This window comes from Balaenoptera borealis, assembly GCF_965194805.1.
Source record: "Balaenoptera borealis genome assembly, chromosome: 15".
NCBI classification, from domain to species: Eukaryota; Metazoa; Chordata; class Mammalia; order Artiodactyla; family Balaenopteridae; genus Balaenoptera; species Balaenoptera borealis.
The window spans coordinates 63,588,001-63,611,555 of record NC_138871.1 but is presented as its reverse complement, the minus strand read 5'-3'; the positions used below and the strand labels follow the sequence as shown (position 1 = coordinate 63,611,555).

Genomic DNA, 23,555 nt, shown 5'->3' with positions numbered 1-23,555 from the left:
CCACAAAATGGAAGATTAAATCGTGTATCTCACTGCCATGTAGAGAGATAAGAGTCAGTGCATGATTTGGATTCTGTGTTTCTTTCCCACTGCTGTGTTGATTTGGGTCTCTGACTGAATTTGCTGAACCATGTTGTTTATGTAATTTGAGCAAAAAATACACTTTTGTTGTGTGAATCCACTGATATTTGGCAGCATAATCCAGCCCTATCTGACAAAATACAATAATTATAAGAAAAAAAGAAAAGGACAGTGAGACTGAGAGATGTATCACCCAATCTTTTTACCTAAGTTAAATCATGAAATTTATTTTTGTTTCTTTCAATGCCATACTTTAAGTCACACAGACCACAGCTAATCCAGCAGAAGAATTTGTTGAATTTAAAATACTAGGAAGTAATAAATTAGTCCCCCAGATTCAAATGTCACAGAGAGAGACTAGCCTAATGGTTAAAGTTCTGTATAATTCAACTTGTGTTTCAATTCACTATAAGAAAGACCTTGAACATTTAAGAGCCAAATCAGAAGGGAATCAAATGGTGTTAGTATATTCTTTCCAACTTGTCTGAAAAGCCATACCATAGAGTAATGCTGACTTACCTCATTTCGATGATCTCCTGGGAAGAGGATAAATGAAGTGTTTAATTCCTGCTATGATTCAGAACCAGGAAGCCAAATCCCAGCCTGTGTTTTCAGAGTCAACCGTCAGGATAATTTCTGGCAAGAGCCTTTCTTTTTCTGTTAATACAAAAAGTGTATGAAAGATTCAGATTAGCTGCCTGGCTTGATGCAAATCACAGGAAATTGCTTAAATTTCTACTATTCCTCTTCTACAATGAAACTGCCTGTGAGCAATTTGCATTTTTTATTCATAGAACATAGAAAATTAGGTTGGTAAATTTTCTTATTATCAAAAGCCATAGCTTTGTGAGATATGTAAAGTGTTAACTACCATTTGTAAATATCTAAGTGAAACGAACAAAATATTTTAGGGCAGTACATGGAAAGACATAAAAATATAAACTACTGCATGTCCTAAGAGAAAAATTATATCAATTAAAATTTTATTTTTTTCAAGTTAAGAAATAGGAGTCTTCCTATTTGATGATTTGAAAAATATTTATTCATTCATCTATTTAAAAAATAGTTATTGAGTCTTAGAAGTTAGCCATAGAATTTCATATGGAGGTAGCGAAATGTACAGCACCAGTGCCTGTCCTCAGAGAGCATAGTTCTTTTGGAAAATATAAGACTTTAGATAGAAAGGAAGAAAATAAAGGAGCTATAAACCTAGGGGCAGACTCTCAAGTAAGTTTTAAGTCTTGAATGGTCCCACCACAAACAAACAAAAAAAACCCATCAACAACACTCTTCTACATTTTCTGAAATCTTTATTTTCATTTTGCTAGATTTACCATAATTTTAGCTATTAACACAATTTCCTTTTTCAGCTTCTTTTAACAGAAAGAGTATAGGATTTGAAGTCACACAAAACTAGGTTGGAATGCCAAATCTAATAGTGACCCTCTTGGCTTAATTCCTTAAACTCACAAAGCCTTAGTTTCCTAATCTAAAAACTAGAATTATATTTACTCCATAGATTTTACTTTATTTTGGGAAAATTTATATAAAACATCTAATGGGCCTAGGGCATATGAGGTGCTCAATATATGTTAGTCCCCTTAACTTAAATAAGCCAACTTCTTTAAAAATGAGAAACCAGTTTAAGGCAGGAATCTATAAAAACATCATTGTTATTAGGTAATAGATATTATTTGAGATTAATGCATTTTATTAGATATAGTATAAATATTATTATATATTAAAAATTGAATATATGCTAAGTACTATCTAAGTACTATCCTAAGTAGACGACAATAAAAGAATGAGAGAGTATAGTATCTTCTTTAAAGTAGTTTATATCTATGCATCCTTCACAGCCTAACTGAAGTGAATTTGACTTCTTTCATCCTTTTGCTGAATTATTCTTCTTAAAAAGACAAAATGTCATGATTGAGGAGGATAGAGATTTCAAATTGGAGAGGGAAGCATAATGCAAAAGAATAGGGTTAATATAGGGCAGGCTCTGGCAGTATAGTAGTATGTACGGATATGGGAAAATGGGTTTGAAGAGGTGAGGGTAAAGTCCTTAAAGGAACAGAATGAATTACCATAATCACAGTTCTCTGTTTTCAAAATTCTATTTTGTGTTTATCCAAGGCAGAGTGGATCTCTCCCCTTTTTCATTCTCTTGTACATTTTAATGTCACTGATCACAGGATATAGAATTTACATTAGTAAAATCCGACTGGAGAACCAAAATTTGTTACCTTGATTACATGGGAAAATTAACTTCTAGACAACCAACTTATAAATGAATTTTTGAGACTGCCTTTACTGACTGTCCATATACTATGTAGACAGAAACTAAACGTGTGGAAAGAGTTATAAATCCCTGCCATATTATCTAATAACAGACATTTCTTCAACAGTAACAAAAAATGAATAAAAGAAATGATAACATGTACTGTGAAAGTGTGAAGAAGTTAGATCATCTCAAATATTTAACTTAGAAAGTATCACAAAATATACTATATGACTGAGGTCTTGAGTGATGATAGAATATGCTTATTTCAGAGGACCATTAGTGGCTGTGGAATATTTATACACCTTTATGACATCCACAGTATTGAATTTGATTTAGAGCAAAAGCATTTGTTTAAATAAGCTGTAGAAGTTAAGGATAAATTACTACATGCCTTCATATAGGAACATGTAATTTCTAATTCATCTTCCAGGAACTGTGATGTGTTCGTCAGATAGGTTTTGCATGTCAGCAGTGTGGAAGTATGGCAGAAGTTAGGAAAAGGAAAGAGTGGATCTCAATTTTTCTCATCTACAAATCTCCTGTTCAAAAAAGAATGCCTATTAAGGCAGAGAACCACAAAAATAGATCAAATTTACCTGCCTTTATTTTTTTTCCTTTCTACTTCCTCTCATTTTATTCTATTGCCTTGGCCAGGATCCAAGACAGAAATCATATCCCTAAATAATTTTATACCCAAGAAGAAATATTACGTAAGAAAATATTTGGGAGATGATTCTTCTGAGGATGAACTTACTTTCTCTGATTTGATTACTCCTATCACCAAAAAGGAGACTTTTATTTCCTACTCTGAGGTTCACCATGAGTTAGATAACTCGGTACAGTCCAATCTGGACTGTCTGTCCCAGGCCCTCCTTTCAAACAGAACATAGAAAAGCTTAAGCTGTGAGCCCCATTTTATGTGTTTTAACACAAATACTACCCAGGATGTTTTAAACCTGTTAGAAACAATTGAAATGACTACAACATTTGCCCTGGTGGGGCAGAGAACAACAGCTTGCTATCTGGACCAGGTTTAATAAGATGAGGGAAAATGACTAGGGGCCTTCAAAGCTGGCCTGTGCAAATGCCTTTTCAAAGACTAATGGTAATAATCATGGCAGAAACTCACACTTCATAAAATACAACAACAGTCTTTATGATAAAGAAAAAGAGAAACCTATGTAGAATTATTATCTTCCTGCTCATTGTGACACTGTCAACCTGCAAATATTTCCATCCTTACTTGAGGGTTGCTATGCACTGGAAACATATCCGTTGTTTTCAATCCCCTTGAGTTAGATTAATATGTGTGATATCTTATGCCAAAAGGCCTTTTTGATTGTCATGGGGAGAGTCATTAGAGCCTGACCTTAACTCAGTAGTGAATAGTGACATTATTTTAGTCATCTATACCAACTTTTATTGGCAAAATGACAACCTATTCTTATTCACGATCTGTCAGCTTCTTCTGAAGTCATTTAACTCAAGCTCTGTATGATAGAACTTAATATTAGAGGCATTGACCTTCAACAATTTTGTATGAACATGGTTGACAGGTATAACGGTCATGGGAAGTGCAGATAATTGGATCGAAAAAATGAGTTTCACTGTACAGCAATATACTCTATCCCCGGTTTTACTGTGGATGGGTTAGATATACATCGTGTCAATTTTAAAAGGCATTTTGCCATCTTGAAATATTATAGAAGTACTTATCCAAAATCCCTCAATGACTGGAGAATGACTTTTTATGTTTATTATTTTCTTTGAAAAGGAGGTTAACAGCAGAGGGCCCAGGAAAGAAAAAAACATTTTCAAGTGACAATTACATAAGTCATACAAACAGCCTTTTACTTCTCAGAGGAAAATACTCTTGAAGTACACAACGGTGAAACTTTTGCAAAATCTTTGTTGTAGTTATGAAAATATTCAACCAGATTTTGCACTAGTTTACAATTTATGAGTAATTGTCACTGAGTAGTGGAGAAACAATTATCATCATTATATCATCTAAGAGTCCTCATTCCACTTTACACAGTTGGATTATTCTCTCTCTATCTCTCTCTCTCTATATCACTAAAATATTTCTGGTTGCTTATTTCATATATCCTATGATATTTAATAAACTAATTATATGTAATCATGTATTGAACTTTTGTTTACTAAATTAGCACAATCATTACTTAACAGTTGAGTGTGAACACTGTAGTTCGACAATATACATTCAGATGCCAGCTCTAGCACTTTCTAGCTGTGTGATCTTGGAAATATTAATTAGCAAGTTTCAGCTTGTTTCCTCACCTACACAATGGGAATAATTTGTTACTATATTGCATCACATATTGAATAAACTCATGCTTATAAGCAGTAAGAAAGCACCTGTCCCAGAGCAACTATTGAATATGTTACTTTGCTGCTGCTGCTGCTGATAATGATGATGATACTATTGTATGTAGTATGTTTACCCTTTGGTATTTCAACTTCAAGGCTAAGAAATATAGTAAATTACGTAGGTTGATCTAAGCACATTGAGAAATTCAGATTTGGTTTTCAGAGTTTTGAGGAATGTAAGTTCTCTTCAGTTAGAATTAATCGTTCACAAATATGTGAAATCAGAGTTATCTTTGAAGATGCAGAATGCGTTTATTTGGATCCTTACAGCCTTACAGTCCCTCTCCTTTCAGAGGCTTCTGTATTTAAACTTTCTGTTTCCTATACATTAAGATGTTGAGTATTTTGTCTGTTACAATTTCAAAGAGTGGAATGGCATAGTATGGAGAAAAATCTAGATTTCAACTCTAATTCCTCCAATAAATAGCTGGATTTTCATTCTATAAGTTATTAAGTCTTGTTAATCCTCCCTTCCCTTACAAATGCAGAATTATTTGAAGAATTCTTTTTATATGTTTAAATCATTATGTCCTGAACTCAGACAGATTGGGTTTGAATATATACCCCACCGTTTCTTGGAAGTATGACAATGGGTAAACTAATTGAACTCTGTAATCATCAATGTTTTCCCACTGTAAATTGCAGTGGTATATGTAACTACTTCATTCCTTCATAAAGGTTTTTTGATGATTAAATAAAATAACACCCAAAACAATTTAGAAAATGGTCTCATAGAAATATATGTTCAATAAACATGTATTATAAATATCAGAAAACTCAGCTGGAAGTACTAATTGATTTTCTTCCTTTCTTTTCCCACTTAAAAAAAAGCATATGCTATGAGAATGCTTAAATCTAGATTAATGAAATCAAATCCTCCAATAGTCAAGATATTCCTAGGAAACCCTTCAAATTAGGGCCATAGACAGTTGACGACTCTACTTGTATATGAAGATAGCCCTGGATAGAAACACTGGTCATTACACATATTAGAATTGATTTTCTTTGTATGTTGTGCCCCTTCCCTATGAAAAGATACTTTTTATAATTATAGGTATCATTTCTGCCAAATGAAATCCAATAGAGTCGCTTCTCATTTTTAATCATTATACACATATTTCTGACAAATGAATGGAGGATTTTTTTTCCTTTCTTTTTTCTGGGGGGGTGGGTGTTAATGAGGCATTTCACATGTTACAGAGTTGATTTTCTATCACTGGTGTTAGTAAACTTTAAAGAAAAAAACAAACAGGTTTATATTAAGCATTTTTCTCTTTATATATGGTCAAAAGAGTGTTTTAACTGTACATATCAATTTATCAATTAAAGGGATGAAGGCTACATTCAAACTAGTTTAAGACTTAAAAAACAGCCTCAGTGTCACTCAGCATGTCAGAGTGACCCATTACAGGAGTCATTGACCTCCCTCTGTGACAAGCATCTCGAGGTCCCATGCTATTGATACTGACTCAGGAGAAGTAAACTTATCTTTTCCAGTTGCCCCTGTGGCATCCCTAAAACTATAAGTAAGGCTCTGGGAGACCATAATAGGTTGCAAGCCTGACTTCTCAAAACAATTTCAATTGAGTTTTAAATTGCTCAAATAATATGTTCATTTGGGGGTAGGAAATCAAACTTCTAATGCCAATTAATTTATCGCATAATTTCAAGTGCCTGATTTCAAACTGATATTGCTTGACATTTCTCGCTACTGAGAGAAGAAACAAATTATACAAGTACTTTAGACAATTCTATTATTACATTAAATAAAATGAATGCACAATTAGTGGTTTAGCATCATTAAATAAAATGAATGCACAATTAGTGGTTCAGCATCATAAACTCATATATAATTAAAAGTATGATACAGTTTTCTGGAATCTCAAACAAGGTAATACTTAATTTGAAGTAAAAGCTAGAACTGTGCACTGACAGATGAATTTTTGAACCCTTTTGACTGTGACACAGTTATTTTTCTGTAGCTGTTCCTAAATTTCCCCTCCCATCAAATAACAGATGGTAGCATTTATCCACAGGGTTCTGGTCATCTTCCTATTTGCTCTCAGATCCATTCTCAGCCCTTTCCTGTCCTGCTCTATATTGCAGAAAAGTATATTTCCCATAATCTCTTGCCTACTGGCTTTTAAGAAGTTTCAGTCAATGAGAGTCTCTAGCAGAATACAAAGTTAGGAGGTGGGGAAAGATGGTATATTTGTCTTCTTTTATTTCTCTTAGAGCAGCAGAATCTCCACTAGACAGCTTTTACCTTCTGTGATCTCAGCTCCAACCAAGAGGAGCTAATACATTTCTAGCTTCCACCTGTCGACAGCAGCTCCTGGGATCAAGTTACATAATTTACTCTTTTCCCTCTAGCCTTAGAGATGAAAATGTCTCTCTATTTCTCATCTTTTGGTGGGCTCATTGTCCTTAAATCTAGAGCCTGTGTATTTTCTGACTGAATCCTAACTAATACACTTAAGTTAAAAGAGAATATATCTGACCTCCACCTACAAGAAGCTAGATTCCTTCTTTCTGAAATCTTCTGGAATTTAGCCATAATGGGTCAATTCCATTATGGAGCTTGTCAGAACATTTTCCAGGAGAAGAAAAGCTTAGGAGCATATTTTATTGGTTATCTCATGTAGACATAAACAATATGCAAATAGTGCATATCATTGTGTTAACTGATATACAAAGAAGGAAAAAAATCATATGATTATCATGATTCCAAAGAACATTAAAAAAAAATTCAAATTCAATACCCATTCGTAATTGAAAACACATACACACACACACAGATACATCTGGAAATCTTAAGGAGTAGTATAAACTTTAAAGCATTAGAAAGATTAAGGCTCAAGTCATAAAGCAAAATACTTTTAATGGTAAAACAATGAAAGTTTTTCTACTGAAATCATAAGAACCATAAAAATGCCTGCTGCTATATGATTATGTAATTTTGTTTTTAATCAATCCAGTAGGACTTGAAACAGAAATAAGAGTTTTAACAATGAATAGAATGAAGATAAAATTTTGACCATCTGTAGATGACAATAATTACATGCTTTGAAAACCCTAAAAAAAAATCAGCCAAAAATAATAGGAATAGTCAACTAAAGTCAAGGCAAATATATGTAAAAACAATTAGTAGAAAATTTTCCTGTAACAAGCAGTCAGAAATATAAATGGAAGTAGAAGTAATTCACAAAGGCACAAAATATAAATTTTAAAACCATTCTAACAAAACATATGCAAGACGCGTGTGTGTTTGTGTGTGTGTGTGTGTGTGTGTGTGATTAAATGGGAATATAATACATTCTGAGTGTCTAATTTAATATTGTATGCTAATTATTCCTAACTGTACCCTAATAATGACTAAGATATATTTTAGAGCCATAATAAGTAAAATGATATAATACACAAGTAACATACAGATTGAATAGAGTCTCAATTAAAAGAACTTAGAGTCTGTGATATCAATATTTGTTAAACAAATCTTCCAGAATAACTTGAAGGAGTGAAATATTTAACAAATAGTGTCATTATTATTTAATATAAAAGATATCTTAAGCTTCTACCTTCAGATTTTTCTCTTTAAATGCTGCATTTCCTTTTGGTTTATCTCTTTAGTTTTAAAAGTTTCATCTATCACCTCTAAGAATAAGGTCACCAAATCTCTCTCTTTAGTCCTGCTTTCTCTCTCCTGATAATGAGATGCATATCTCCAAATGTCCCAACTGATCTAAAACAAAGCAATTCCCAAACTATGCTCAACCTTTTTCCCACTTCTTCAAATTGGAGACCCATTGGAGACCAACTACCTGTTCCATTCCTGCCTCCTCTATAGTAGTGAAAACAATTGAGAAATCTTAGATGATCAGTTAACACTCATAGTGTTACATTGAAGTACTAAATAAATATTTTGATGTAAAATTGTTTGATGTAAAATTAATCTTTTGATGTAAAATTAACAACATAAATTTTTTGATGTAAAATTAATTTCTATAGAAATATGGCTTACTATCAGTGTTTACAAAATAGATAACGTGATTTCTTATAAAGTTTTAGAAACTACATTTAAAAACTACATTCTTTAGAGACCGTATTTTTAGAATTCTTGCAGACTATTAAATAATGAAGAATGTTGCCTCATTTGATAATCAAGCAAATTAGAACTTCTACTTAGAGGTAGGATGAGGTAACGAGCAAAAGACTCAAACATAACAAGAACAATAAGTACATTTGTAAGAAAGATCAGTTGTCTCAGGGACAAAATATTCAGCAGAGCTTTTGGTGGAGACAAGGAGCTTTAAACATATGGCCACTTTGGCACTCAGAGCATTTCCCTTATTTTGGAATTACATGGAGTCAGAGTGAAAACGTACACATACAATGTTGGGAAAATAGAGTGAAGATTTCAGAAGCATGGGGAAATAAAGAAAAGAGATCTAAACCTGTCAGAGGAAGGGATCACAAAGAATATATCAAGATTTCAGTTGAAAACCTTGGAAGGCAAGTGGTAACCTAGAGGTAAAGTAAGCCTCATCAAAGATGAAACCCAGTCTCAGCACATCACATCCCTAATTAAATTAGGTGATCAGTCATCACTGAATCAGCTTAGTAGCGGAAGAAGTAGCAAACTCATTTTTCCAAAAAGATAGCATCAACTCGAGTACAAGTAACATACATGCAATCAAAAATTATTAGGTATGCTTGGAAGGAGATGGCAACATCCTGAAATCTACTCTATATCTTTAGTGGGGACATCTCAGCTAAAAAAGAACAAATGCAAACATGCTATCAACAGACCTCCTGGCTATTTATTAGCAAGAGAATTCTTATATGTTGAATACTATTAATAGATAGTACTTGGTCTGTGTAGGTTCTATATGGTAAATAATACTGGAATTTGTGAATGTGTGTCTAGGCTCATTTCAGAATGTCAGGTAAGCTATGTAATTTAAAAATGTAAAGATATTTTACAAATTAATTGGCTCACTCTATTCAAGCAATATGCCATATGAGTTGCTCATCTTTAACTTTCTGGTTAAATCTAAAGCAGAATGAATCCTTTAGTGGGAAAAGAAGGACATTTTCACTGCTCTATTTTATCCCAGAGATATCTGGTATGTATAAACATATAGAGACATACAAATATAAACATACATATATGTGCATTTATTTTGACAGTTCCTTTCTCTTTTCATTATCACATAAGTTCCATGAATATTTTTTGTTCTCTTTTGTTCTCTTCTGTCCTACAGTGTCTAGAATATTTCCTGGTACACAGCAAGCACTCAATGAATGTGTATAGAATGAATAAGTAGATAAGTAAATAAATGAGTGAGTGAATTTGAATTTGAAAATAAAAAATATATCTGAAAATTAAGATACCCCTCAAATTTATGACGCAATATAAATTACTGCATGGAATAAATTTATTACAGTGTCTCTTATTTAATATTCACACTATGTAACTAGCTTGATTACACATGTTAAGTACACACAAGTTTATGAAACCTCTGGCTGAGTTGGTGGCAAACTCTAGAATACGGACCAACTGCCATTAGCTTTGGAAAACTAGAATAGACAAATCTACAAGTCAGAATGTGTCTATGTGCATGTTAGTGAAGGAGTCCCAGAGCCACTTCCAGCTATTACTTCTGTCCAAAGGGATTAATTGCACTCATCGCCCAAAAGACCAGCTGCTGTTATCATGCCACCATATTGAAAATTATCCTAATTCATATGATCAGAAGTTACAGTCTTTTATAATCATAGGATTGGGAATTCAGGACATGTGTCAGAATTAATTTAGTCTATCTACTTTTATAAGTGCAGAAAAAAGACCAAGAACTGTGAGATTTGACCAACATCTTGTAACTATTTTCAGACAAAGCAGTATCCAAAGCCAAGATTTCTAAATTTTTATCCAAAATATTGTATTACACTATTCTTCTCAGTGACACTGTTTTTACAAGTCCATCTAATTAAAAGCAATAATACATACTTTTGTGATCTATACTACAATGGACTGTAAGAAATCAATGAGTTATAGTTGTTCCCTATACACATTTTTTTGAGTCCTTGAAAGAAAACTACTGCAGATATCAAAATCAATTCTTGAAACCAAAGATACTTACTTTGTCTTTTTTTGCTTTTGCAATTTGGGGAAACTTTTTATAGTTGAGGTTTTCCTGAACCACTTCAAGGGTACAACTTTTTGAAGTCAAGTGTTCCAACAATTTATTTGATATGCTCTGTACACAGGTAGAGACATGAAGATTCTCTCAACAAAATAAATTTTTTTAAATGTTGGTTCATTTAATGTATAACGTATATAGATAGTAACCATAAAATCTGGAGACATATATGAATATATTTTTGTTTTGTAAATAATATCAATAACATTAAATTTGTAAACAGATCTATATTTTGAAATGTTACAGCCAATCTTACCTTTCCACCCAATGTCACAAGCCAAAAATCTAGGAGTGATTCTTGACTTGATCCTTTCCTTCACTTCTATAATCAAATGGAGGATTTTCTCTTTATTTTACCTAATAAATATCTTTAATTTGTCTATTTTTTAATCTCTTCTACCACCATATTAGTCCAAATTAACAAACTATCTCACTTGAGTAATTGGCATAGCCTTAAAATGCAATATCTATTATGTTCATTATGCTGCTTCTATCATTTCAATGGCTTCCTAGTGCTCTCAAAGAAAAGTCAGAACCCCACCCTCCCAACCACCCAGCATCGGCTGGAGGGGAGGCTGCAGCCAGTCCTGGTGCCATGAGCTGGGCTTCCCATGCCCCTGGCCTAGGAGCCTTTTCTCTGCCCTTTTAGGTTTCCATCTTTTGGTGGGGGTGGGGGGTATTGTTACTAAACTTATGGGACTTTTGTGTTTTTATGTTGACTCTGAAGCCAGGTCCTGTAATGAAGCTAGGATACACCTTTGTCGTTGGTGCAGCTAAAAATAATAATAATAATGCTGCTTCTTTTCCTTGAATACAACCAGAAGCAAAAAGATATGCCATCTTCATTCTATTACAAAAAATTATATTCAGATTGATTGCATGTTTGCATGGATAAAAAGTAAAAACTTGTCACCCTTGAGTTCCCTCAATTTATGGCTGTATCTCTCAGTCTCATACATAACTAATCTAGTTCCTCCTTCATGTGACTATTTTTCAATTGTTTGGAAAGATTTACTAGGCCCTTACCAAGGTATATTCTATTTTCCATGCTAAGCATTTTCACTTATTTCTTTTCTTCCATAATGATAGTTTAAGAACCATCTTCCTCCTCTATAATCCTCTATAAATTCACATGGTATACATTATAAATTTGGTGTCTAAAATTAAATACAGCAATCAAGATGTGGGATGGCGAGATTGGAGTATGCCTAGAGCTGACTTTATGCCAAAAGAGCCATTAAACTCTCTTCAGCAGTATTATTGTAGTTACTCTAAATCTCCTCATATTTTTTCCCTCTGAGGTAAAATTTATATATACTGAAATGCTCACGGATTAAACTGTACAATTCAGTGAGTTTTGATACATGCATACCTCCAGACATCCACTACCCTGCTCAAGGCTGAATATTTCCCTCACCTCAGAATGACCCCCTCAGTTCCCCTCTAGCAAATTCCCACTCCACATAGGGCCAAAATAATTCAGATTTCTGTTCCCATTTATCAGTCTGTTTTCTCTGTTCAAAAATTCATGTAAACCAAAAAATATAATATGTACTCTTTTGTGTCTGGCTTCTTTATTCAACATAATCTTTTTGTGATAATACATATCACTGTGTGTATTCATTTTTGTTAAATTTTTATTGATGTAGTAGTATTCCATGGCTAAAGCATACCACAATTTGTTTTTGTTTTTTCATTCACCTGGATGGTTGATGGATATTTGGGTTATTTCGGTGTTTGGTTTATGAGTAAATCTGCTTTGAACATATCTATACAAGTCATTTTTGTTTGGTTGGTTGGTTTTTTGGATAGAACTAAAATAGACAGTTAGGAGTTGAAAGCCTGTCTCAGAGGTTAATATTTACTTAGCTTTGGGGGAAACTGAAAAATAGTTGTAAAAAGTAATCATATCATTTTACATGCCCACTAGCAATGTGTAGGTATTTTAATTGCTTCACGTTTCACCAATGCTTGATGTCAATCTTTTTCATTTTAACCATTCTATTGTGTGTGACTTGGTAACACATTGTAGTTGCAAAATGCATTTTCTGGTGACAAATAAATTGAGCATCTTTTGCCCATGTTTATAATATTTTTTAGCTTCTTACTATGCGTTGATTGTCCCTGAAATATTTTGGATATGAATCGGTTTGTATCCTGAATTGTGTGAGTTGTGTATTCATCTGTTATGAATATTTTTCTACTCTATAACTTTTTTATTCATTTTGTCTTTTCTTTGAAGTCAAAATGTATATATTTCTATGTTTAAAGTTATTGGTTCTAAAAAACCCTTCCTTATTGCAAAGTCACTAAGATAGTCTCCTTTTATTTTTTTTAGACTTTGTTTCTTACTATATTATATTTAGGACTATGATTCATCCATTTTATATGTGAAGTGATATAGGTAAAGTTATATTTATTCATTTTTTACATATAAATATTGAATTTTTCCAATACCAATTGTTAAAAAAAACCCACTTTCTATTGAATTAACTTGACTCATACTTCAAAATCAATTGACAGTGTAAGGATAAGTGTATATCTGAATTTATCAATACAGATAACTAAAACATCTATATCAATTCTGGGTCTGCTTCCACTAACTTTCTTCTTTCTTGATCATGGGTCCTATTTTCATGCTTCATTAAATGTCTTACAATTTTTTTTTATTATATGCTAGACATTGTGGAAAAAAACTGCAGAGACTGTAATTCCATTTATCTACTTGTCAACATTTTTAAAAAATACTACATTGCTATGATCGTTGTAGCTTTATATATAAAAAAAGTTATACTCTCTATTGCTTTTTATGCATCTTTGAAGTTATTGGTCTTCATCATATGCCTTTAGCTTGAAGAATTTCTTTTGGAATTTCTTGTAGTGGAAGTCTGCTGCACATAAATTCTCTAAAGAATTGACTGTCTGAAAATGTTTTTACTTTGCCTTTATTTTTGAAGGATATTTTTTCTGTGTATAGAATTCTAGGTTGACTATTTTTTCTTTCAGCACATTAAATCTATCCTTCAATAATATTTGGCTTCCATTGTTTCAGACGAGAAATCAGCCATCATTCTCACCTTATGTTGTCTATAATGTATCTTCTCTAAATCAGTCTCTCTCTCTTCCCCTCTCCCTCTTTCTGTCTTTCCCTCCTTCTGTCTTTCCCTCCTCCTTCCCTCTCTTTCTTTCTCTGCTTTTAATAAGCGTTCTTCCTCTTTGGTTTCAGCAGATTGACTATAATGTACCAAGGTGTTCACCCCCTGCCCAGCCTTAATCTCTTTAAATATTTCTCCTGTCCCGTTTGTTCTTTTTCTCCTCTTTTTGAAAATCCAGCTGTGAATGTATTAGGGTATTGGATATTGCCCCATAGGCATTGAAGTCTCTGTTCATTTTTCACTTTTTTCTTCTCTTCTTATATCAGTTTGCCTTCTGGTTTATTCATCTTTTCTCATGTTGGATTCAGCCTTTTATTTAGCACTTCAAGTGAGATCTTCATTTTTATATCATTTTTTTAGCATTTCAATTTTGTTCTATTTTAGACTTCTATCTCTCTGCTGAATATAAGTTTTATAAGTTCATTAAGATTTTCCATTTTATAACATATCCTTTAATATTTTTATCAGTTACTTTAAAGTCCCTCTCTGATAATTAGGATATCTGTATCAATTCTGGGTCTGCCTCCACTAACTTTCTTCTTTCTTGACCATGGATCCTATTTTCATGCTTAATTAAATGTAAATGTTTTATTGTATGCTAGACATTATGGAAAAACTGTAGAGACTGCAGTAAATAATATATATCCCCACTAAAAGCATGTCTTCTCTTCAAGGCTGCAAGTTTGGAGTGCTAAGTCAATCTAGTCTCTAGTTGAGATGAGTCAGATTTTTGGCATATTTAGTTTGGATTAATTTCATTATTAAGTTCAAATATTCTGAAGGCAGAATTGTGACATTTTATTAGATCTTGAGATGTAAACATGAACAATATTCTGGAGACTTTTTCTTTTTCAATTAACAACTCAGCCCTCAACTTTCTAAACTGTGGAGGATTTCTCTCTGCCTTTTAGCTTGGCTACCAGTTTTCTGAACTTCTGCTAATTTTTTTCTACTCTCCTGTCCCACCCATTACTTTCTGCACCTAAAGAAATTACTTCCTTACTTTAGTTTCAAAAGGTTGTAGCAATTCAGTGACTAGGCTCAGAGTGTCTCAGTGATATTTCTCTGAGTATTTCTGTCCTGAATCCCAACTTGAGAAGACCTTTGATTCTCATGGAGGAAAATTCATTTTGCCTGAGAGCAAATTCTGTCAGCTGTCTTACTATGCATCCAGTCTTCATCACTTCATCATACTATGTCATGCATGTGGAAGGCCTGTGATAGAAATGTGTCAGGTAGATAAAAACTTTTTTCTATGGTGCTGCTCAGGATACTAATCCATCATGCTAACCAACACACAACTATAACAAATTCATTAGATGTTTGTCTTTGTTTCTGTTTATGACAGGTTTTTCTTCTTAACAGCTCTCTGACAAAGATGGAAGAAGCCATGGTTCTCTTTTCTCCAAGATAGGGCTTGTCACTTTCTGTAATATAGTTAATTTAGGTTTCTTTGTAACCTAAGCTCTTTGATTTTCTTATCTCAAATTTTGTAGCTTATCTGGCAAGTTTCTGTGATTTGAGTGATGACGATGTACTCTTGTGACTTCCTTCTTCTAAGCAGTAGTGAAAGTTTAACCTCCATGTTTTTGCTTCCTCTCTGTTTTTTGTTTTTTGTTTTTTTTAACTTGTTTTCAAATAACAAACATTTTATCTTGAGTTTTCCTCTTCTTGAAATATGGACTTGGTTTATCTGTATCAACAACCCTTAGGGAATTTGCTTTCTATTCATCTTTGCATCTTTGTATTTTTGCCACACTAAGACTGACCCCTTGAGTTCCTATCCTATTGGCTTTCAATTTTTCTTGCTGGGATAATTTTGAATAGTTTCTGAGATCATATTAAATTTTCATCTGGACATATAGTTATTATTCATATTGTGCTTAGTATTGTAAGTCACCCCGAAGGTGAGCCCTAATACTACTTGAGAAGCAAAATTAGTATTGGTACATTAAATGTTCTTGAATGTTATTGCTTTTGGTTGCTTGGTCATATATACTTTCTTATCAAATCTGACAGCTTTCATACTACAACTTCTAGTGAGTGATTTTAGTTAAATTGAGCATCTCTTTTTACATTTCAAACTTAGACCTCAAAATGATATTTGTGCTTTTATTGTTGTACTAGTAAATAATCTATTTTTCTGCATGAGATAGAAAACAAAATTATAATATTGTTTTTAAAACACTAAAAATGTTGTGACTATGTTACATTGAAAATTAAATCATGCAGAGAAATCACTAGCAAAATCGTGTTTAAAGACAGTGTATTAAGAATGAAAGTCATGGGCTTCCCTGGTGGCGCAGTGGTTGAGAATCTGCCTGCCAATGCAGGGCACACGGGTTCGAGCCCTGGTCTGGGAAGATCCCACATGCCGTGGAGCAACTGGGCCCGTGAGCCATGATTGCTGAGCCTGCACGTTTGGAGCCTGTGGTCCACAACAAAAGAGGCCGCGATGGTGAGAGGCCTGCGCACCGCAATGAAGAGTGGAAGAGTGGCCCCCGCTTGCCACAACTAGAGAAAGCCCTCGCACAGAAACGAAGACCCAACACAGCCAAAAATAAATAAATAAATAAATTTAAAAACAAACAAACAAAAAAAACAAAAACAAAAAAAAAACCCGGCATTCGCTTTAAAAAAAAAAAAAGAAAGAATGAAAGTCATATATGCCATATTTTTCTATTTTACCTAAGCCTAAACTTATCATTATATTTCTTGAGATAAAATTTTAGATTAATGTTCTTAAAATAATCAGTAGTTTCATGACATAAGGAGAATTACAAAATTACTAAACACACACAATTTTATTAAATTATTAAACATTCAACTTTGTGTATTTTGTGTGTATTTTGTAATTCTATATTGTATACTTTTCTCTAAATTAAAAAAGAAGTCTAAGATTTCCCTTTATCTAATCCCTCTTCCTTAGGGAATTCACCAACTTCACTGGATATTCATGGGCTGCAATGGTAACATTTTAAAATCTGTATCCTATGAATTATAATGATATAAGCATGATTAATTGTGTATATATATTTTTCTACTGTTCAGGTATACTGGTGAAAAAGGCAGATATAACAGTCATCAAGAGGTCAGGTTTTGATGAATAATGTACGTATGTATGGCTTTCCATGCATCTGTCTGGTTTGTAGTTCACTGAACTTCTTGGGTCTGCTGATTTTTTAATCACATCTACCAAATTTTCAGTCAATATTTCTTTGATTATGTTTTCTATGCCATTCTCTTTCTGTCTTCTGAGATTCTAATTACATTTTTGTTTGTCTCCTTGACACTGTGTCATCAGTTGTTAAAGTTCTGTTCATTTATTTTGGAGGTGACCATGCTAGTTTTATCACAGCTATTAGGTGGCATTGAGAGGAGTAGTATTGCGAGACTGAGATTATTCTTATATCTGAGTTTGTACAAATAGTACTACATACATTCAACTAAGGTATAGTTGTGTGTGTATTATTCAATTTTATTGAGGTAGAATCTTAATAAAGTAGGAGACAAGTCCTTTGACAGATAAATGCATGGCAAATATTTTCTCCCGGTCTGTGGTTTATTTATTTCCTTAACAGTATATTTTCAAAAACAGTATATTTTAATTTTTATTAAGTTCCATATGTTGACTTTTTCTTTTATATTTAGTGCTCATTCTGTCCTAACAATGAAATTTTCATATTTCATTTCTGTCACTTTGCTTTTAAAACGTCATTGCCAGGGCAGATGTTTTAGTACTAAACTGTTCATTGCTGATGTCTGTTTCTTTAAATCAGCATTGCAGATAGCAACAAACTACATAAAATATTATGTAATCCTTCCCAGCTTTACCAGGATCTCAGAAACGCTGTGTCTGACAGTATGGAGCATTGTGGCCTAAGGGAAGTGCTGAAATTGTTTGGCAAGTCTTATTTTCCATTTTGATGGTACTTTTATCTTGCTAAAAGAAGCTGTACAAAGAGCGATTAGGCAGCAAGACTGCGGATTTCTAATTGATGCCCTGGCCTTTAAATCTGCCTTCACATGAGCTGTGATGTCCTAAAGAAACACTTTACTCAAGGGGCCATTAGGTAGAAATGTTCTTTCCTGATAAATGATGTCTTGTCCTTTCAATTTGTCTTTCTCAAGGTAGTTCTTTATTTAAGGGGTACCTTGAAGAAGGAGAAATGAGGAGTGGGAAAGACTAAAATGTATTCCTCACCATTATCTCATGCCTAATACCCATGTTTTACATTTTTCTTCATCAAAAGTAGGTACTTAAAAAGGAATCTGTTTTATCATGAGAAATTTCAGACTGATGATGTCTGTACTCAATGCATTCTCCTATGTATTTTTCTTTTCTGAAGGAGAAGGATGGGTTGTATTACGCTTATCTCAAGTTTAGTGAGGCTAGCTTCATGGAGGCTGCTCAGTGAACTTGATATACAGCCCCTGGAGGTGGTGTGTTAGTGTTTGACATGGACCTGAGGAATCTAAAGGTGTGAATGTATAAATGTATGGCAATGAATCTGAGCTGGCAGGAGGGAGAGAGAGAGAGACAGAGAGAGAAGAAGCCTGATTCTAGTGCACTGGGAAATAGCTACACTTCTCATGGCAGGGGACATAGGTGTGTTTCACAAAATAGAAGTGGCACATGCAGTGGAAAGAGCCTGAAAGGAATCACTTATTATGCTGCCCAAAGGACCAACTGTAATGGTATTAGTGATCCATTTGAAAATTTAAGAAAAGAAGAAAATGAAACCAAGGAAGAACCAAGGGAGGAGTGATAGAGCAATAAACACATTACTCATTATCACAAGGAATGAAGTTGAATGCTGCAGATAAAGTCCTCTGAAGCACCCATAGAAGCTTCCCTCAAGAGAAAGACTCAATTTTAAACACCTGCCTGGTCCAGAGAGTACAAATCCAGCTATAAATTTTCCCAGTCAGGTGTGACCCTCAAACTCCCATTACCTTCTCTCTTCTCCCATTTAGACACTGGTGGGATCACAAACTTTGGTTAACTAAATGAAGGAAGAGAAGAAATAATAAGAGCACGAAAGAGATAAAGATCAACTATATCCTTATCCCTGAATGGATTACAAGAGTACCTGCATACCTATAACGAGCCCTAGCTGTCCTAAGTGTTATCAGTGCATAGAGATTAAAATTGATGTGTATTTTGGACAGGACTCTTGAAATTACTGACTTGTGACTTAGAAGGGTGGTAGCATTTCCAAAAAGTGACAGAAAAATCATAGATCCATCTGAGTTTTTACACACTGGCAAAATGAGAACTGACACAACAGAATAAATGTACAGGGGGAGGGAAGCAAAACTGAAATTGCATTCTGCATATATCCCATGAGTCCTGCTGCTTCACCATAGCAAATTAGTATCTTATTTCCAGAGCCTCTATCTCTAGTACAATGTTGAAGACTGGAGGTGGTATTAGGCATCCATCATTTCTTTATGATAATTTCCAAAGGTCTTCTAAAGTTTTCCCCTTAGGTATATTTGCTATTGAATTTCCATATATCCTCTTCATGAGGTTTCTTAATAAAGTTCCTATCTATTTCTAGTCTGATGGAGGATTCTTTTTTCATTGCAAATAAGAATTGAACTTAATTAAATGCTTTTTTCTGCATATATCAAGATGCTTCTATTTCCCTTTTTTAACATGTTAATAAGATGGATTTTTGAATTGCTGAGATAAACCCAATATGGTTCTAATATATGACTAGAATTTTTATTCACTGATATTAATCTTTATATTTTTTGTATGATTTTCTTTTGGTATGTTTGGTATCAATATTATGTTATTGTTATAGAATACAGTTTAGTAAGATGTATATATATTATTATATAATATATAATATTTATGTGTATAATTGTGTACATATGTATATGCAAAACTTATATATAATTGCTTTACATATACATAATTTGTATATGATTTTTATGTGTATGTATATGTGCACACACATATATATAATATATACATTTTTGTTTTCAGTTTTATGTACACCATTTCTTCTTCGTCATACTTTCCCTCTCAGTGTGCTTTTTTCTGTTTAAATAAATTCTTTAGTAATTCATTCTGTGATGGTTTATGTGATACATTCTCATAGCTTATGTATGTGTACAAATGTCTCTTTTTTTTTAGTTTCTTCAGAGATAGTTTAGCTGACTATAGAATTTTAGGCTGACAGATGAGTTACCTTAGCACTTGAGGATATTTCTCTATTTTTATCCATCAGAAGACTGTTTTCAATTTAAATTTTACTATAGGCTCTTATTCCTGAGAGTTTTCATATCTTTTTTTATTCTTAATGTTTCATATTTTATTATTATGAGTCCAGATATGGAGCTATTTCCTTTATCCTGATGGATATTTGATAGACTTTTCAATTTCAAAATTCTGATCTTCCCTTCTATAAAATTCTCTTCACATAATGGTTCTCCGCTTTTCATTGTCTTCTATTCTTCTGAACTTTTGACAAGTGGTGAGCCTTTCAATCTGTCTGTTCTTCAGATCTCTAAACCTTTCTTTCATATTTCCCATTTAATTTTATCCTTCTATGCTAGCTTCTGGATGATTTCCTCAGTAAATTTATCAGTTCACTAAATGTCCTTTCAATATGTTCAATCTGGAATCAATCATATCTACTGAGAATATTTTTTTAATTAAATGACAATTTTTTTTCACTTTGAGATGTTATACTTGGTTATTTATTATAGCAATTTGTTCTTATGTTACCAACGTCTGAAAGACATATTTTTTTTGTTTTTGTTGAGTATTATTCTAAATTTAATCCCTTTGAAAATTATTTTTAAACTTACTTAAAAGTATTTTATCTTCTATATTATTATTTTAACCTTATGTATAGTGACTTGAAATTATGATTGTTAATATGAAGCTATATTTCTTGTTAATGCATTTATATTTGTTAGTATTAGATTTTATCATGTGTTTCTTCCATTTTAATTGTAAGCTTAGCTTAGACAGGAGGTACTTTTGTTTATTTGTTTGATTTTTCTCTTCCTGAATTCATTCCATATATTCTAACAAATCTGTGTTGCTCTGCACTAGTGTCTTGGCCAACATCCCAGAAATATGAATCTTATATTATTTGGATTTCTGTCCATTACTGAATCACTGATAATGCAATATTTACTCCAAGGCTGGAGAAAAGTGTGTTTCAATTTCTGGTCACTGGCTATGTATGTGTTATCCCACTTCCCTACACCTAAGAATTATTTTTAAGCCATTGATCCCAATAATGGTTAGTTGTAGCCTTTAAAAATAATTTTTTAGGAGCAAGGAATGTCACTCCAGTCCTTCACTTATATCAAGGAGTCAGCTCTAGCCACCAAGCAAGGATGGAGTACTTTGGGGATGTTGAATATCTGGTCAACACTTCGTTTCTGTGGCTCTCACCCTTGCTTTAAAATAGAAATATCTGGAGAGCTTTTTAAAAAACTGATGCTCAGACCACACACACACCTTTTCCAACTTGTTACTTATATTGGTCTAGAATGGGGAACTATCAAGTGTATTTGAATGTTGCTGGCAATTCTTAACGTGCAGCAAGGATGGAAAACATTGGCTAATCTGGGACCTGGAGCCCAAGTCTTAACTCTAGCGCCACCCATTGCTTTGTATTTCACTTTCGTTTCTGCTCCATAGAGGTGTTTACAGTCATGAACTGTCTAATAAATTGTCCTTTAGTGAATGCTGAAGCCACAGTAGGTGTCCATTAAAAACTTGATTGTCAGGGACTAAAGAAAGCTGGCCCATTCTCACATTCCCTTCCAAAAATATTCTTAAGATTCTCATTAATATGAAACCATTTATTGACTGTCTAATGTGTGCCAAGAACTATATTAGGACTAACAGACAGAACTGAATAAGCTTTAAAATTAGAAAGAGGGAAAGATAGGCAAATAGGTAAACAAAATAAAGTTGAATAAATACTTAAATACTAGGAGCTGTAATAAGAAAAGTGTAAGTGCTTTGTTAATCATGACTTAAAAACTGGAGGAGGAATGTTATTCGGGCATAAAATGAAGGAAATCCTGTCATATACTACAACATGAATAAACCCTGGGGACATGGTGATAAGTGATATAAGCCAGTCACAGGAAGGCAACTACTGCATGATTCCACTTCTCTGAGATACCTAAAATAGCTGAATTCATACAGGTTAGAAGCCGAGAGTAGAATGGTGGTTGCCAGGATCTCAGGAGAAGAGGACATGGAGAGTTGCTGTTCAATAGATATAGACTTTCAATCATGCAAGATGCAAAAGTTCTAGAGCTCTGCAATACAACATTGTGCTTATAGTTACCAACACTCTACTGTACACCTAAATATTTGTGAAGAGGCTAAGTCTCATGTGATGTGTTTATTTTTTTATTTTTATTTTTTTTAATTTTTTAATTTAATTTTATTTATTTTTTTATACAGCAGGTCCTTATTAGTCATCAATTTTATACACATCAGTGTATACATGTCAAACCCAATCGCCCAATTCATCCCACCACAACCCCCACCACCCCGCCACTTTCCCCCCCTTGGTGTCCATACGTTTGTTCTCTACATCTGTCTCAATTTCTGCCCTGCAAACCGGTTCATCTGTACAATTTTTCTAGGTTCCACATGTATGCGTTAATATACGATATTTGTTTTTCTCTTTCTGACTTACTTCACTCTGTATGACAGTCTCTAGATCCATCCACGTCTCTACAAATGACTCAATTTAGTTCCTTTTTATGGCTGAGTAATATTCCATTGTATATATGTACCACTTCTTCTTTATCCATTCGTCTGTTGATGGGCATTTAGGTTGCTTCCATGACCTGGCTATTGTAAACAGTGCTGCAATGAACATTGGGGTGCATGTGTCTTTTTGAATTATGGTTTTCTCTGGGTATATGCCCAGTAGTGGGATTGCTGGGTCATATGGTAATTCTATTTTTAGCTTTTTAAGGAACCTCCATATTGTTCTCCATAGTGGCTGTATCAATTTACAGTCTACCAACAGTGCAAGAGGGTTCCCTTTTCTCCACACCCTCTCCAGCATTTGTTGTTTGTAGATTTTCTGATGATGCCGATTCTTACTGGTGTGAGGTGATACCTCATTGTAGTGTTGATTTGCATTTCTCTAATAATTAGTGATATTGAGCAGCTTTTCATGTGCTTCTTGGCCATTTGTATGTCTTCTTTGGAGAAATGTCTATTTAGCTCTTTGCCCATTTTTGGATAGGGTTGTTTGTTTTTTTAATATTGAGCTGCATGAGCTGTTTATATATTTTGGAGGTTAATCCTTTGTCCGTTGATTCGTTTGCAAATATTTTTTCCCATTCTGAGGGTTAGGGTTGTCTTTTCATCTTGTTTATAGTTTCCTTTGCTGTGCAAAAGCTTTGAAGTTTCATTAGGTCCCATTTGTTTAT

At 33.5% G+C, this 23,555-nt stretch overlaps 1 long non-coding RNA gene across 2 annotated transcripts in view; it reads right to left on the bottom strand.

The window, feature by feature from the left end:
• The window catches only part of LOC309611876, a 224,813-nt gene that overhangs the window by 46,503 nt on the left and 154,755 nt on the right, over window positions 1-23,555 (bottom strand). For both annotated transcript variants that reach the window (XR_014234802.1, XR_014234803.1), the window contains one exon: window positions 601-738. This is a non-coding gene — a long non-coding RNA (uncharacterized lncRNA). The remainder of the gene's footprint in view (window positions 1-600; window positions 739-23,555) is intronic.